Below are 16,169 nucleotides of genomic sequence, written 5' to 3'. Positions count from 1 at the left end.
GAGGGTCAGTCTTGGCCAGAAGGTGTCAGATAAGGCCGGGTTTTTGGAAATTCTTACGGGAAAGGTACCAAAAGGTACTAAATATGGTTTGTATTTGGCGAACCGGTAGAAATTTGGAATGAGGGTCACTGATGGAGTGTATGATAGATGTACCAACGGGTTTTTAGAAATTCGAACTAAAAGTGTACGAAAAGTACTAAAATGTACCAAATTTAGTTCCATTTTGTATTATGTGAATGGATAGTGGTAAAAGCTTGAAATTTGGAATGAGAATTAAGGTTGAGATGTAGGTTTGATATAAGGTTGTGATTATGGAAATGTATACATACATATGTGTACGAAAAGTACTAAAAATGCTACGACTTGAATTTGGATGAATGGATAGAGCTGGAATCCTAAAATTTTCAATTAAGATTACTGTTGGGGTGTAGCATTGACATATAGAGGTAGTTTTGGAAATTCATACCTATGTGTAAGAAAAGTACTAAATGGTACTAAATTTGGTATATTTTGGATTTTGACGAACGGCTAGAACAGGAATTCTGAAACTTGAAATTGAGATTACAATTGGAGTGTCGGATTGAGGTGGTTTTGGAAATTCGTACTTATGGGTACGAAAAGTACCAAATGGTACTAAATTTGGTGCAATTTAGATTTGGGTGAATGGTTTGAGTTGGATTCCTGAGATTTGGAATTAAGATTATTGTTGGATTTGGGTGAACGGTTGAGCTTGAATCGTGAAATTTTGAATAAGGATTACAGTTGGGTTGTAGGTTTGAGATAGTTTTGGAAATTCCTACTTATGGGTACTAAATTTGGTACAATTTGGATTTGGGTCAACTGATAGGGCTGGAATCCTGCGATTTGGAATTAAGATTACTTTTGGAGTGTAGGTTGAGATATGGAGGTAGTTTTGAAAATTCGTACATATGTGTTCGGAAAGTATTAAACAGTACTAAATTTGGAACAATTTGAATTTGGGTGAATGGATAGAGCTGGAATCCTGAGATTTCAAATTAAGATTACTGTTAGAGTGTAGGATGACATATGAAGGTAGTTTTGAAAATTCGTACATATGGGTACGAAAAGTACAAAATTTTACAAATTTGATGCAATTTGGATTAGGGTGATCGGATAGAGCTGGAATTAAGAGTACTGTTGGATTGTAGGTTTGAGGTAGTTTTGGAAATTCGTATTTATGGATACGAAAAGTACTAAACAGTACTAAATTTGGAACAATTTGGGTACGAAAATTTACCAAATTTGATGCAATTTGGATTTAGGTAATCGGATAGAGCTGGAATTCTGAGTACTATTGGATCAGTGTCAGGTTTGAGGTAGTTTTGGGAAATTCGTACTTAAGGATACGAAAAGTACAAAATGGTAGTAATTTTTGTAAATTTTGGGTTTGGGCGTACGGGTGAACTGGAAGCTTGAGATTTGGAATTAAGATTACTGTTGCATTGTAGGTTTTAGGTAGTTTTGGAAATTTCGGTAAAGGGATGGAACTGGAATTTTGAATATTGGAATTAAGATTACTGTTAGAATTTGGGATTGAGGTAGTTTTGGAAATTCGTACTAAATGGTATAAAATTTAGTACAATTTGAATGAAAGGATGGAGCTAAAATCCTGAAATTAGGATTTTAGATTACTGTTGGAGTGAAGGAATGAAATATGGAAGTAGTTTTGGAAGTTCTTACTTATGTGTACTAAATGGTATTAAATTTTGTAAAATTTGAATAGAACCAAATCCTGAAATTTGGAATTAAGATTAATGTAGTAGTTTGGGTTTAAAATATGGAGGTAATTTTGGAAATTCGTACTTATGTGTACGGAGAGTACTAAAGGGTACTAAATTTGGTAGTAGTGACAAGGAACAACATTTTGCGTAGGGTAGAGAAATGGAGGTGGTTTTGGAAATACGTACAGAAAATACACGAAAAGTACTATCTGATACTAATTTTCGTATAGGTTGTAGGGACAGAGTTGTAATTCTGATATTTGGAATGAAGATCGTTTGTGTAGGGTTGATAAGTAGAGATGGTTCTACGAAAAGTACTAAACGGTACTAAATTGGGTATTGGGTTTAGGTATATAAGAGATTTTCTGAATTTTGGCATTAGGGTCACTGTTTGTGTGTAGGTTTGTGATATGGAGACGGTTATGGTAATACATTCTATAAGAGTACGTAAGGTATAGGGTTTTGGGTAGGGAAATCCCGCACCGGGAATTCTCGGGTTTTTGGTTACGGGATTTTCCCGGGAAACAAAATCATATTTCCCGGGAAATCGGGAAATATCTTTTTACATTTATCACAACTAATATTGAATGAATGAACAAACTATGTCCGTTTTTTATACCGTAGAATCATAATTCGATTAGATTTTACAGAATCAATAAATAAAAAAGATTTGGAAATAGATTTAATCTACAAAAGTGTTTTCAGGGAAAAACGTTCAAAAATCCGCACCAAAAATATGGACTATAACGACGAATTTTTATTCTGATTGGTCCAAATTTTGCACATCGTATTATTTCATCTAGTCATGTATCAGGTTGGAATATGGACTGTATCGGTCCAGCCCTTCGGGTACCCCCAACACAAAATGTAGGAAAAATGCAGCTTAACAGCTCATCTTGATTTTTTTTTTAATTCGTTCAAAAAGTTTTTCTTTAAGGCCCGGCGCAACTTGCTTTGGGAGGGCAAGCCCACTCTTCCTGAGGTAAAGGTCCAAATCTCAAAAAGCCAGCCGGTACCAACTAGATTGGGTAGTACAAAAGATAACCGCCGAAGGGATAAATCTCCCACAGTCTCTTTTTAAATGTTTGGCAACATGTTTTGTGTGCGGCCCTAGTTAAAAAGGTAAACATTTTTTCGGGGCAAATCCATACTTCATAAGAAATTGGCTCAAAAACTCAAAAAGCCCCTGGAAACATCCGAAATATTTTGTTTGCTTCTTTTCTTTAGGTCCGAGGCTGAGGGTACATCTCTGCCGACACTGCTGACTGATATTTTCTTACTTGTTTCAAGCAATCTTAAGCATAAGAATAAAACATACTATTTTCGAGGTCCATTCATTGTTTGAGCCAAATCACTTTCCATCGAGCGATTTCCTTAGCTTTGAATAATGGAAATGGTCAGTGTGGGCAAAATCCAGGCAACATGGTGCATTTTTCCACATTTTTCGTTTTTAATCGACAGAGCGAAAACGTGTAATCCATTTTTGAGACCGCAACTCTTTGAAAATATTGTATTTCTTATAAGTAAATATTAATCCACTCTCATATTTTTAAAAATCCCGGGAAATCCCGGATTCCCGGGAATGGCGATTTTATAATTCCCGTTTCCCGGGAATGATAAAAACCGGGAAAACCCAAAACCCTAGTAAGGTACCAAATAGAGTTAAAATTCTGAGTTTTTGTATTAGGGTTTTTTGATTTTGAAGTTTAGAAATACGTACCATAAGTATACTAAAATTATTAAATAAGATATGGTTTTGAAAGTACCTGTTATAAGTATACGAAGAATATTAAATGCTACTTACTTTCGTATTCGGCGTAGGGGTATTTCGAAATTTGGTATTATTGGAACTTTAGTGTGTAGTTGGGTTTTTAAATACTTTAGTACGTACAAAAGGTACTAAATATTGACTTGAGTCTAGGCATAGTCTTTGAATTCGGGAGTTTGGAACAGTACAAAAGGTGTACGAATAGAGTTTGAATTCTGAATTTTGGTATTAGGGGCAGTGTTGGTGTGTACGGTTGAGATGTGGTGGCGGTTTTGGAAATGCGTAGTATAAAAGTACGAAGGTACTACACTTAGAATTGGAAAAAAACCGTTTAGTTTTATATAAAGGAATATAATTGGAATTTTAAATCTGGGTTTAGAGTTGAGATATAGAGGCGGTTTTGGAAAATTAGCTTACGAAAAGTAGTGTAACGTGGTTTTCTCGACGACTGGGGTAAGTTCAGTCGCGTTCAGGGTCTTCATAAGGACCCACTAAACCTTACGAAATGAGAAGACTACAATTCTCCCTTTCCTGGGGGCTAAATCGGGGATTTATTGAATCTTCTATTATATAAAACTCAAATGTCGTTCGTACGTGGATCAAAAATTCGACCAATTTACAACAGATTCGTTTCGCGTTTGTCTTAAAATGTTCGTATTTATCCAAGGAAGGATCGGACGTATTTTATTTTTGAGATATCGCGAAGAATCAGCGAAAATTTGCAAAAATATATTTCAAAGAAAGTTAATTGTTTCCTCACATTTCGTTGGAGGCTTTTCTTGTCGACTTGCTTATTTCCACCTTTTTAACATTTTTTATGGCACTACCTAAACTCTAGCAAAAAATTTGGTTTTGTTTGCAAGTGAAGTTACTAGAGTTTAGGTAGTGCCAAAGAAATTCTCGATCAGAGTGTTTCTTTGCGCACGTATCTATTTGAGCTAGCAATTGACACTTGGGTATAAAAAGTTTCTTGTTGAAAAACAAGAAATAAGGGAACTGATGAAGATCTGTGGCGAGATCTGAAACTATAGTATTCCCTGCCTTACCCCTTGGTAAACATCGCCAATTTTTTCCCACTAATAAATTAAAGTTGTTTTAATAAAATATTAAAATAACGACTATGGGATTAAGCCTGACTATTTTGAAAAACAAAATAGAAGTCGTCATCCCAAACAAAAAACGCCAACCCTCCTAATATATATTTTAAAGAAAGTTATTTTTTTTTTCTCACATTTCGTGCGGGCTTTTGTTGGCGACTTGCTTATTTCCACATTTTTAAATTTTTTAGCGCGAAAAATCCTCTAAAAATATATTTTGAAGAAAGTTAATTGTTTTTTACATAAATAAATACGCGATTAATATATGTGCGAAAACGCGTGTCATAAATTACAGAGATTCGCGAGCAATATGGGCTTTTTACCAAAAATAGAATTTGGAGGCATATCCGCGGTTCTTGAAGAATCTATTTGAAATATGTATGTGTATATAGACGTATTTTTGATGGGTGCTACTGAAACGGGATGCGCATCAAAAGCGTATGCAAATTGCGCGATTTTTACCCACTTAAAGGTTTTTTGCACTGTGTGATGCAACTGGCGGCGCACACTAGAATTTGGAGGCACATCCGCCGTTCTTGAAGAATCTATTTGAAATATGTATGTGTATATAGACGTATTTTTGATGGGTGCTACTGAAACGGGATGCGCATCAAAAGCGTATGCAAATTGCGCGATTTTTACCCACTTAAAGGTTTTTTGCACTGTGTGATGCAACTGGCGGCGCACACTAGAATTTGGAGGCACATCCGCCGTTCTTGAAGAATCTATTTGAAATATGTATGTGTATATAGACGTATTTTTGATGGGTGCTACTGAAACGGGATGCGCATCAAAAGCGTATGCAAATTGCCCGATTTTTACCCACTTAAAGGTTTTTTTGCATTGTGTGATGCAACTGGTGGCACACATTGACCGCTGAGTGAAACATCGAAATATGCATAAATATTGAAAGAGATTGATTTGATGTATCCAAAAACGGATGCGCGCATCAACTGATTTTAACTAATTCGCGTATAATAGGCCTTTTAATTTCCACATTTTTTGAATGATTGTAATTTCAATATTACTCTTAATTTCCTATCCTTTAAGTTATCACAGTTAGCAGATAAGCTTTCACGATGGTAAACCATATTTCTTGATGAAGTTTTAGCAGTACACATTATTTATTGTATGGGATTTTAGCGAAATAGTTGGAGAACTCCCAAATTTTTTCTTTCTAATTTTTCGAATCGAACCAAAAAATATATTTCCAACAATATTTTCCAGCAATAAGTTTTTCTTTTTTGTTGTTGTTATAATATGCAATTTATAAATAAATTTTTCATCATATTTTTCTACGCAATGTCTAGATTCCGCATATATTTTTTAATTTATTTTTTGAGGGTTTGTACGCACTCTGGCACAGGATAATTTGGATTTACTTTAATTTTTTTGTTGATTTTTCGCGAAAATAATAATAAATTTAATAACTATTTAAACATCTACGAATAGATATGGAATGCTGTTAACGATTTATATATACATTTTCTCATAACAACAAATAAGATATTTTTAAATATTTTTTCTTTATATGAGAATAAAAACCGCTAAACTTTTGCCCGCATCGTCCAATTTTGAGAACGCGAACAGATTTGAGACCAGATTTTTTTCTTAACCTTTAGGCAAAAAATTGTAGATGTGCTCGCTAAAAAATTTTTAATTTTTTTCAAATGGAATTGCAAAGGATTTTTGGATTTGCCATATACACTTTCATACGGGCAAAATGTGCCTCATCGAAATAATGGTTTTAGACCCTTAATGTGTTTCGACGAAATCCGTTTCAGACAATTTGGGGTCGATTTAGCAATGTCCGTCTGTCTGGCTTGCTGGTGCGCACGACAACTCTCGAACTGATGAGCCAATTTGGTCTAAATTTTGGCTTTCGTAATATTTTGCGCAAACTTAGTTTAAGTTCGAAGATGGGCTATATCGGTCCACTCCTTCACGTACCTCCACCACAAAAGTTCAAAAATGTTCGGAAAAATTGTGCGCACGATTACTCTTGAAGGGAGTTGCCGATTTAGTCCATACTTTGCACATCGAGAAATGTCTGCAAGACTTAGATGATGATCCAATATGGACTCAATCGGGTCACTCCTTCGGGTACCTCCCACACAAAATTTCGGAAATGTTCAGTTTGGACCAGCTCACGGATCGCTTTGATTTTTGTTGTAGCAACTTGTATTCATTGCACGCCATACGAGTTTGCACAAGTTTCATCAGGGGCAAGCCCATACTTCCTGACAAAATAGCCTGAAAATTAAAAACAACCCCTATGACACCGTGTGTAGTTGTTGGAGCGCAAGATAACTCTCGAACGGATCTGCCGATTTAATCCAAAATTTGGCCTTAGTAATATTTTGTCCAAACTTAGTTTAAGTTCGAAGATAATCCATATCGGTCCACTTCTTCACCTCCACCTGAATTTGAAATTATAGGTCCACGTCTTCATATAGTACCCACAGAACGGTACTTCCCGATTTTCGGTATTTTGAAAGCTTTAGTTTCATAAACACACCGAAATAGCTGAAATTTGGTATTTAGTTTTCGTTGGGGCTATAAAACTTTCCAACTGAAAGTTGTTGGTATAGGTCCACGCCTTCAAATAGCCCCCATAGAACGGTACCTCCCAATTTTCGTTATTTTGAAGTCTTTAGCTTCATTATCACACCGAAATATCTGAAATTTGGTATTTAGTCTTCGCTGGGGGTGTAACACCTTCTACCTGAAATTTGTCGGTATTTTTCCACGCTTTCGTATAGCCCTCATAGAACTGTACTTCCTGATTTTCGGTATTTTGAAAGTTGTTAACTCAATATCCCACCAAAACGGCTGGATTTTGGTATTTAGTTTCGTTGGGTGTATACAAGTCTCCAAATGACATTTTTTTCTAATCGAGATTACTGTAATTTAATATTGTTTGTTGAAGGGAGTATTACTCATGTAATAAGAGGAAGAGCTTAGTACTTCCATAAACGAAAAGAAACTAATTGTTCTTATTTACTTCAATACAGTTCGTATCGCCTTTTTTACTTGTTGAGAAGATGTCTTGTGCGCGATCCAAACTGTTTTTCTATGCACAAGTCAGACTTTGCAAAAATTGTGTATTTGGAGTAATTTAAACTTGAATTAGATCATCAGGACATAAGAAGAGCCAAAAAATTTTTACACAATTATCGCTAATGTCTCTGGCTATTAATGTTTTACTGTCACAGACTGAGGCCAGTTTGTTCCTTTTTACTTGTTTTGCAATTTTTTGTATATCTTTTTTATTATTTTTCACACAGAATAATCTTAAAAAAATACTTAAATAGATTATTGTGTATGATAACACATAGAAAGCTCAGTTTCCATAGAAAATATTAAAAATTAATTATGCTTATTACTCAATTAAATTGTTGTTTTTATTTAAGTGATATCATTTTGAATATTTCTGTTGTTGCTTTTGTTTGACATTTTCATTAAATGAGCGCTCATATCTGAAATAAATTAATTTGTATTGTATTCATAATAAATGTGTATTTATGTTGTTGAGCCAGCCTGCCTGGCTGCCAGCCTATATATTTATTTATGTGAGAAATTTCGTTAAATAAAAATTAATGACTTTTAATAAAGACATCAATTTGCAATTTTGCAAGCGACCGTTACAAAACAAATTACATTACGGTTGGGAAAACAAATGCAGCAACGGAACCCCGCCCGCCACCTTCACCACCAGCAACCAGTACTGACAACAAACACCAACTCAATCATAGATTCAGACCACATCAACCAAGCAAACCAACGCCGCCAACAACAGCAAATCAGCGATATGTGTGCAAAATGCCACTCTATCGACATCAGCGACAATATCAACGAACCAATTTAAATTATTTACTTAACCAAATAAAAATTATCATAATTTAACCATAAATACTTCAACAGAACAAAATACACAGCACACAGAACAAGGAATTCAGCACGCGATTCATGGCATGCCGCATTTGTATTTGTAAAACATTGCAATTTATTAAACATGTTATAATTGTGCAATATATACACAAATACATACATATTTGCGATTGTTATTTTCGATGCAAGCACAAACGTTTGTGTTTTTTTTCTTTACATTTAATAACTTAAATGTCAAACCACGAAAAATATACAAAATGTACAATAAATTTTATCAAAAGTGATATACGCAATGATATGGATACAAAGGGTATCTTGGCATTTTAGGATGTGATGAAATTCATGAAATTAAATCATTATAATAATTGCAAACTCGTTAATACTAAACGATGATACTCTATACATATTTACAATATACATATGTATTTGGTAACTCATGACCCAAATTCCAAAATATTGTTCCCATATCTTCTGCTTGTCCGAAATAAATTCAGTCCGCGTCAGTTATTGTATGGACTATATTATTCATGCAACCATTGCCACAATTGTCTTTCCTAATAGGTACAAATTTTCCACGACCGAATAAGTTGTTAGAAGGATAGAAATATTCGGTTGACCTGGATGACGGTCCTGAACTGTTGAACATGGGTGTGTGGTTATTGTCTTTATGTCGATATCAGCGTGACTTATGGAAAGCAACATTTCCCAAGACACTACACCTTTTTCAGATGTTATTCGAAACATTTTAGTTGTAATTCGAGAATTCCATTTGCAATTCGCAACATTTTTTTGTAATTCGATAATTCCATTTGTAATTCGAAGCATTTCAATTGTAATTCGAATTATGCCATTTGTTATTCCAATTATTCTATTTGTAATTCGAATTACAAGCAAAACAATTTGAATTACAAATAAAATATTCGAATAACAAGTAGAATAATTCGAATTTCAAATGGAATAATTCGAATTACAAATGGAATAATTCGAATAACAAATAGAATAATTCGAATAACAAATAGGATAATTCGAATTACAATTGAAATGTTACGAATTACAACAGGAATCTTTCGAATTACATGTGAACAAGTAAAAAAGTATCAGTCGGCTTTGCCGACAGAGATAAACCCTCAGCCTGTGTAAATTGAAACATTTTTTCCAAAAAAAACTTATATATTTAGAGGTTTCAAAATTTTGGTGGTATGAGCCGACAAAAATGTTGATTAGGGTTAAAGTTCAAAAGTTTTGCGGAGGAGGTATTTAAAGGAATGGACCGACATAGACCAAGAGGGAGCCACAGGGTTTTTTACACCCTTCGGGCTGTTTTCTCAAGAAGTATGGACAAATGAAAAAAACTTTTACCATCGTAATTGAGGCAGCGAATGCAAGTTGTTTCAACAAACATTGAAGTGATTCAATAGCAGGTCTTAAAGTGAACTTATCCGAAATTTTGTGTGGGAGGTGCCGGATGGACTGGACAAATATAGTCCATATTCGAACCTGATCTATATCTGGTAGATATATTAGGATGTGTAAATTATGGACCAAATCTGCCACTCCCTTCAAGAGTTATCGTGCTCACAGTTTTTCCGAACATTTTTGAACTTTTGTGGGGGAGGTACTTGAAGGAGTGGACCGATATGGCTTATCTTCGAACTTAAGCTAAGTTTGGACACAATATTACGAAGGCGAAATTGTTGACGGAATCGGCATATCCGTTCGAGAATTATCTTGCGCTCCAACCACTACACATGGTGTCGTAGGGGTTTTTCAACTTGCAGGCTATATTCTCAGGAAGTATGAACTTGTCCCTGATGAAATTTCTACCTTCGTATGGGGACAGTGAATACAAGTTGTTACTACAAACCCCAAGGCGATTCGAGAGCAGGTCCTAAACTGAACTTTTCCGATATTTTTTGTGGGAGGTAACCGAAGGAGTTTACCTATTGAGTCCATATTTTAACCTCATCTAAGTATGGTAGAAATTTCACGATGTGCAAAGTGTGGACCAAATCGGTTACTCACTTCAAAAGTTTTCGTGCGCACAAATTTTCCGAACATTTTCGAACTTTTGTGGGGAGGTAAACTAAGTAATGATTAACGTTGTGAATTTTGATTTCAATGCTCACTGTCTGTAAATAATTTGTATTAGGAAAATGCGCAGAGTTGCTGGTTTACGAGGGTTGAACGATAACTATCTGGCCTAACGAGAATTTTCTATCACAAATAGTTTTATTGTTTTCTTAAGTAGTCTCCAGAATGATTTATACCGTTTTTCATGCGCTCAAACCAATTGTTGAATCCCTTTTTCCACTCCGATTTAGACACCGCCAAAACATGGGGTTTTAACGCTTTTAAGCATTTTCTGGCGGTGAAAATCGTGGAGGGTATAATTATATTTGTCATTTCGTTTGTAACACATCGAAATATTCGTCGGAGACCCTAAAAGTATATATCACAAATATTGTCAATTATTTCATATTTCATATTCCATTCCAAAAAAAGGTTAATTTTTTTCGCGCTACATCAAACATTTTTGCTACATATGTAGGTTAAGAAAAAAATCCCTATTGCGAATCTGCTCGCGAACCAATTTTTGGTCGTTGCGGACAAAAGTTATGACGGTTTTATTTCGGGTTTTAAGGAAAAAATATAAAAAACGCTAATTTTTCTCTCGAAGTGACTTCAGCGAGTAGATTACATAATACATGTAAAATGCTACTCAGAATTCGCGGTGTGTACATAAAATTGATAAATTATCGAGTATAAGTAAACTTTTTCAAAATAAAGATCCATTTACCGGTCCTAAAATTACATCAAATTTTTTTTTGTGGATCAAAACTTCACTGCGAATCAAGTGAGGCTAAAATCATACAGATTGGTATTATAGTTTCGATGTTACAGCCAAAATAATCGCATATTTGGATCAAAAAAATAATTTTTTGTTTCGAAAAATATTTTTCTCATGCATTATGTAGTTGAAAATATTGGAAAAATCTATGGGAATACTTCCTTCATTTTGCTTAAATCTCCCAATAAAATAGACGGATTTTGCTTTATATACATTCATATTAAAGCCTTCCTATTGAGGAAGATAATTGGGTTGCTGAGGATATATTTCAAGGCTTTTGAAATGGAAATAGAGGTCACATAACCCATTTTAATTTATATGCATTTAAAAATACGTGTAAATCGCGTAATTATCAAAATCATTTTGTCCGCATGTGATTTGCATGTACGGCAGGGCCATATCTCTTAATTTGTTACTATTTTTCGAAATTTAATTTGGAGGCTAAGATGTAGCATCGGCTCCATCATAGTGTTCAAAAAGCTATAAAACACCGCTACTTTGCGCAGAGTGCATACAATTTTTGTCTGCATCCGATTTCAGTGTCCTCCATGAAAAGCTACGAGTACATCGATATATATCTATTTCAAGCGAATGAACCCGCAGAAAACGCGATAAAATACGCGATTTTTTGAAAAACAATTTTTGGTGATTTTCATACTTTGGAATTTCTCGTAACTCGCGTTTTAGTGGATGGTTTTTCACGGGGAATTAGTACGAGGTACTCTAATGACAATTGCAAATATTAAAAACGAAAAATAGGATTTTTAGAAAAATGTTCGCACAAAATTTCCGCATTTGGATGCAGATTTCTATGAAGTTGTGCAGACTACATTCCCAATATACGTATTAAATAACTCAAGCTGTAAACAGATACAACGTTTGGGTAAAGTTTTGTGTCGTTTTGGCCGTTTTTACACTGTTGGGCATGATGCCGAAAAATTCAAATTCATTTGAAATATATGCCGGCAAACAGATAAACGCTGGACTTTGGTATCGTCGTCGCCCTGTTGTTGTTGTTTTTTTCTCGACGCCCAACGCAAAACTTTAATCAAACGTTGTATCTGTTTCCAGCTTCAGAATTGCATTTACTACAATCCTATAAATGATTTTTTGTAAAACCTGTTTCCAACTAGAATGAAATATTAAAAAACACTGTAAATCTGGCTTCAAAATGTCAGCATCATTTAATGGTAGAAGCACATCAAATTTTGAAAAGTCATATATTAGTGAGATGATCCTTATATAGTTTGCTTCTACTTTTACTTTCACAGGAAACTCATGAAAAGTGTGATTTACTCACAAATCGATAGAATACAAAAAAAAAGAGGCAAGTTGGCTTCAACCCATTTTTATTCGTATTTTAACACAAACATAGCCACAGCTTCCACGCAAATTATTTTGTTAAGGTCAATATTTTTTTGACACGTCCAAAACATTTCATATTATCCAAAAATATTTAATTTGTATAATATACAATCACAAGTCGCGTGTTCTAACAGGGTAAACCTTGGCTTCAGCTATGTTAAATTTTCAAAAATATTGGTGATATATTCTTGATCAGCATAAAATTCTAAGGGCCATTATTACATGTGTTCTTTTACTATCTGATTGATTTGAAAATGCAAAATAAACTAATTTGGAGACATTAAAAATACAATTTTCACATTGAAGGTTAATGAAAAGAAGCTTCTCCTTGAAATTCCTTCATCACTTTTAACTTTAAGTTAACCGAAACGCTATAAATCTGTTCGCTAAATCCAAACTATAACAAAAGAAGACTTATAATAATGGGGGTATGTCGATGTAGCCATGTCCGTCCGTCTGTTGAAATCAAGATACAGCTCGCAATTTTGCAGATAGAGCTTTGTAATTTGGTATAGAAGTTTCTATTACTCCTAGGATGTTTTGTATTGCAAATTGGGTATATCGGTCCACGTTTTGATAAAGCCCCTATAGAACGGTAACATCCCATTTTCGGTATTTTGAAGGTTTTAGCCTCATTATCACACCGAAGTGGCTGAAATTTAGTACTTATACTTCATTAGGGGTATGAAACATCCCCCAGAAATTTGTCATTATAGGTCCACGCCTTCATATAGCCCCCATAGAAGGTACCTCCGGATTTTCGGTGTTTTGAAGGTTGTGGCCACAATAATCCTCAGAAATGCCTGAAATTTTGTATTTAGTCTTCGTTGGGGGTATAAAACTTTCCCCCAGAAAATTATCGTACGGATCCACTTCTTAATATAGCCCCCATAGAACAGTACCTCACTATTTCCGGTATTTTGGAGGTTGTGTGTCACCGAAATGGCTGAAATTTACTATTTGGTCTTCATTAGGGGTATTAAACGTTCCGTATGAAATTTGTCGGCGTAGACCTATAGCCCCATAGAACGGTTTCACACGATTTTCGGTATTTTGAAGGTTGTGGCCACACCAACCCACTGAAATGAATGAAATTTGGTATTTAGTCTTTGTTGGAGGTAAAAGCCTTTCTGACTGAAATTCGTCGGTATAGGTCCACGTTTCGATATAGCCCCCATAGAACGGTACCTCTCGACTTTCGTAATTCTGAAGGTTGTGACATCAAAATCCCACCGAAAGACTGAAGTTTGTTGCTTAAGGTAGCTTACACTATCTATCAATGTCATATGACACGAAAAAAAACCATTCCATATCTACCCACGGAGGCAATGTGGAGACGTAGTTTTTTTACATTTTTGCTGGTGTGTGCCCACAGAGTAAATGGCGTAAAAAATCACCAATATTGCACATATTAGCGAATATATAACGATGGAAATTTTCATGTCATATGACATTTACATATAGTATGAACTACCTCTTAGTCTTCCATGGGGTTATAAAATATTCCAGAATAGAATTATCAGTATATATCATCACAGACGCGTATCTCTTAATTTTCGGTATTTTGTAGGTTTTACCGAAATATCGGAAATTTGGTATTAAGTCTTCTTTGAGTCTAAAAACTTTCCACCAGAAATTTGTAGGTATAGCGGCGTTTTGATATAGTCCCCATTGAAATGTACCATCCGAATTTCGCTATAGGATGGCCCTTTATCAACATACAAAGATTTAATTTGATCGATACACTCTTGCCGTGATTATCCACGTCGACAGTTGTTGAAAATGATCTGACGAAAATTTCATTTTTTTTGCAAAGTGATATTTTCACTGTAAACAACACAACACAAGGTCGTATGAAAAAAATATACGTATAGGCTAAAAACTGTCAAACTGGCGCCTGATAACACTCGTTGTTGCCTAGGCCAGATAGTTTTTGTGCATCCCTCGTACTTGTAGGCTTTTAAATAACACCTAAATTAAACATAAATTCACCACTACAGCTCTTAAAGTTAACATATCATTGGTGTCACGCTTAAGTGTTCCATACGCCATTTTCCTGTTTTGAGATAATCGCATTTAATGATTGCGTCACAACTGCGTGGAGTCGACTTAAGAAAATATTTACATTTTTGACTTGAATTATTAATAATATTATATCTTTGCAGAAAATTAGAGGAATATCTGTTGGAACATAAAAGTTATAGAAAATTTTTTAAATTAGTTCCATATCCACATTTATGACACAAATGTGAAATATTGTATATCAATCACATAGAAAAAATTTATAACAAATTTTCGCATCTTTGTCTCAATAAATTCAAAACTTCTAAGTCGAGAATTAAAATTCTGACTTTTTTAAATGTGTTTCTAAACTTGTAGGTTGTTAAAATATTAATTTTATACCTAAAAAAGATATGCTTCCTCGCATTCGCGAAAAACTCTTGAAATCACCTATATCTCAAAAAGTCAAACATAACGTATGGAACACTTAAGCATGACACCGACGATATGTATGTTTTTCAGTTTATTTGCCCATTTTTAGTGGTCATATACTAATTTCTTATTTGGCGCGAAAGTTTATGTACATACTACCTATTATTTTGTAATCAAAGTTTTTGCTGGGGAGAAGTATAATAGACTTCGTCGTTCTGGCCAACATCAACACAGGGCACTTAAACGAGACTAATTTAAGCGTAATTTTTAAATTTTTATCATTCCTTTGACCTTATACATAATTTGGAACAATTTCTGAGTAATAAATTATTAACTCAATGTATGTTACAACCACGCAGAGAAACACTTACAGATACCTATATGACATAAATTACATTTAATCACAAAATGTAAAACGTCAAATGCATATAATCAGTTTCACTTAATCTGCTTGAATTTTCAAGTTAATAATGAAAACTTCAATTTATTTGATCAATTGTTTGAATATTTTCAATTCATAGCAATAATAATAATACAGAAAATTAATAAAAGGCATTAAATCCTTGTTTTATAAAAATAAGTCTGTCCGTGTACTTGATATTTTGTAATAATTTTTACTAAATATTACTGTTAGTCTTTTGCTTAAATATTCAATGTTAAGTCGAAGAAGGTGTGATTTGTATGTGGTTTCTTTTCGATGGCAAATCCATACTTCCTGAGAAATTGGTCAAAAACTCAAAAAACCCCAATAAACGTCAGACGGTATCTCTGTCGGCACAGCTAAGCGATACTTTCTTACTTGTTTTATAATTCTTCATAATTGTTTTAAAATAAAATACCGTTTTAAAGCACTCTCATCTTATTTTTATGGAGCAAATATAAAATCGACTACTACTACTGTGTCCATTCTCGTAATGGATATTCTTGGAAATTGAGTATGTCATTAACTATAGATCAATTAATCGATAACAACAGATGTGTTTTATATCAATACCACCTATCCACATACGTACATATACACACAC

The sequence above is a fragment of the Musca autumnalis genome, unplaced genomic scaffold, assembly GCF_047663935.1.
Source record: "Musca autumnalis isolate F117 unplaced genomic scaffold, ASM4766393v1 scaffold_3, whole genome shotgun sequence".
Taxonomy (NCBI): Eukaryota; Metazoa; Arthropoda; class Insecta; order Diptera; family Muscidae; genus Musca; species Musca autumnalis.
Note: the sequence above shows the minus strand (reverse complement) of the source record.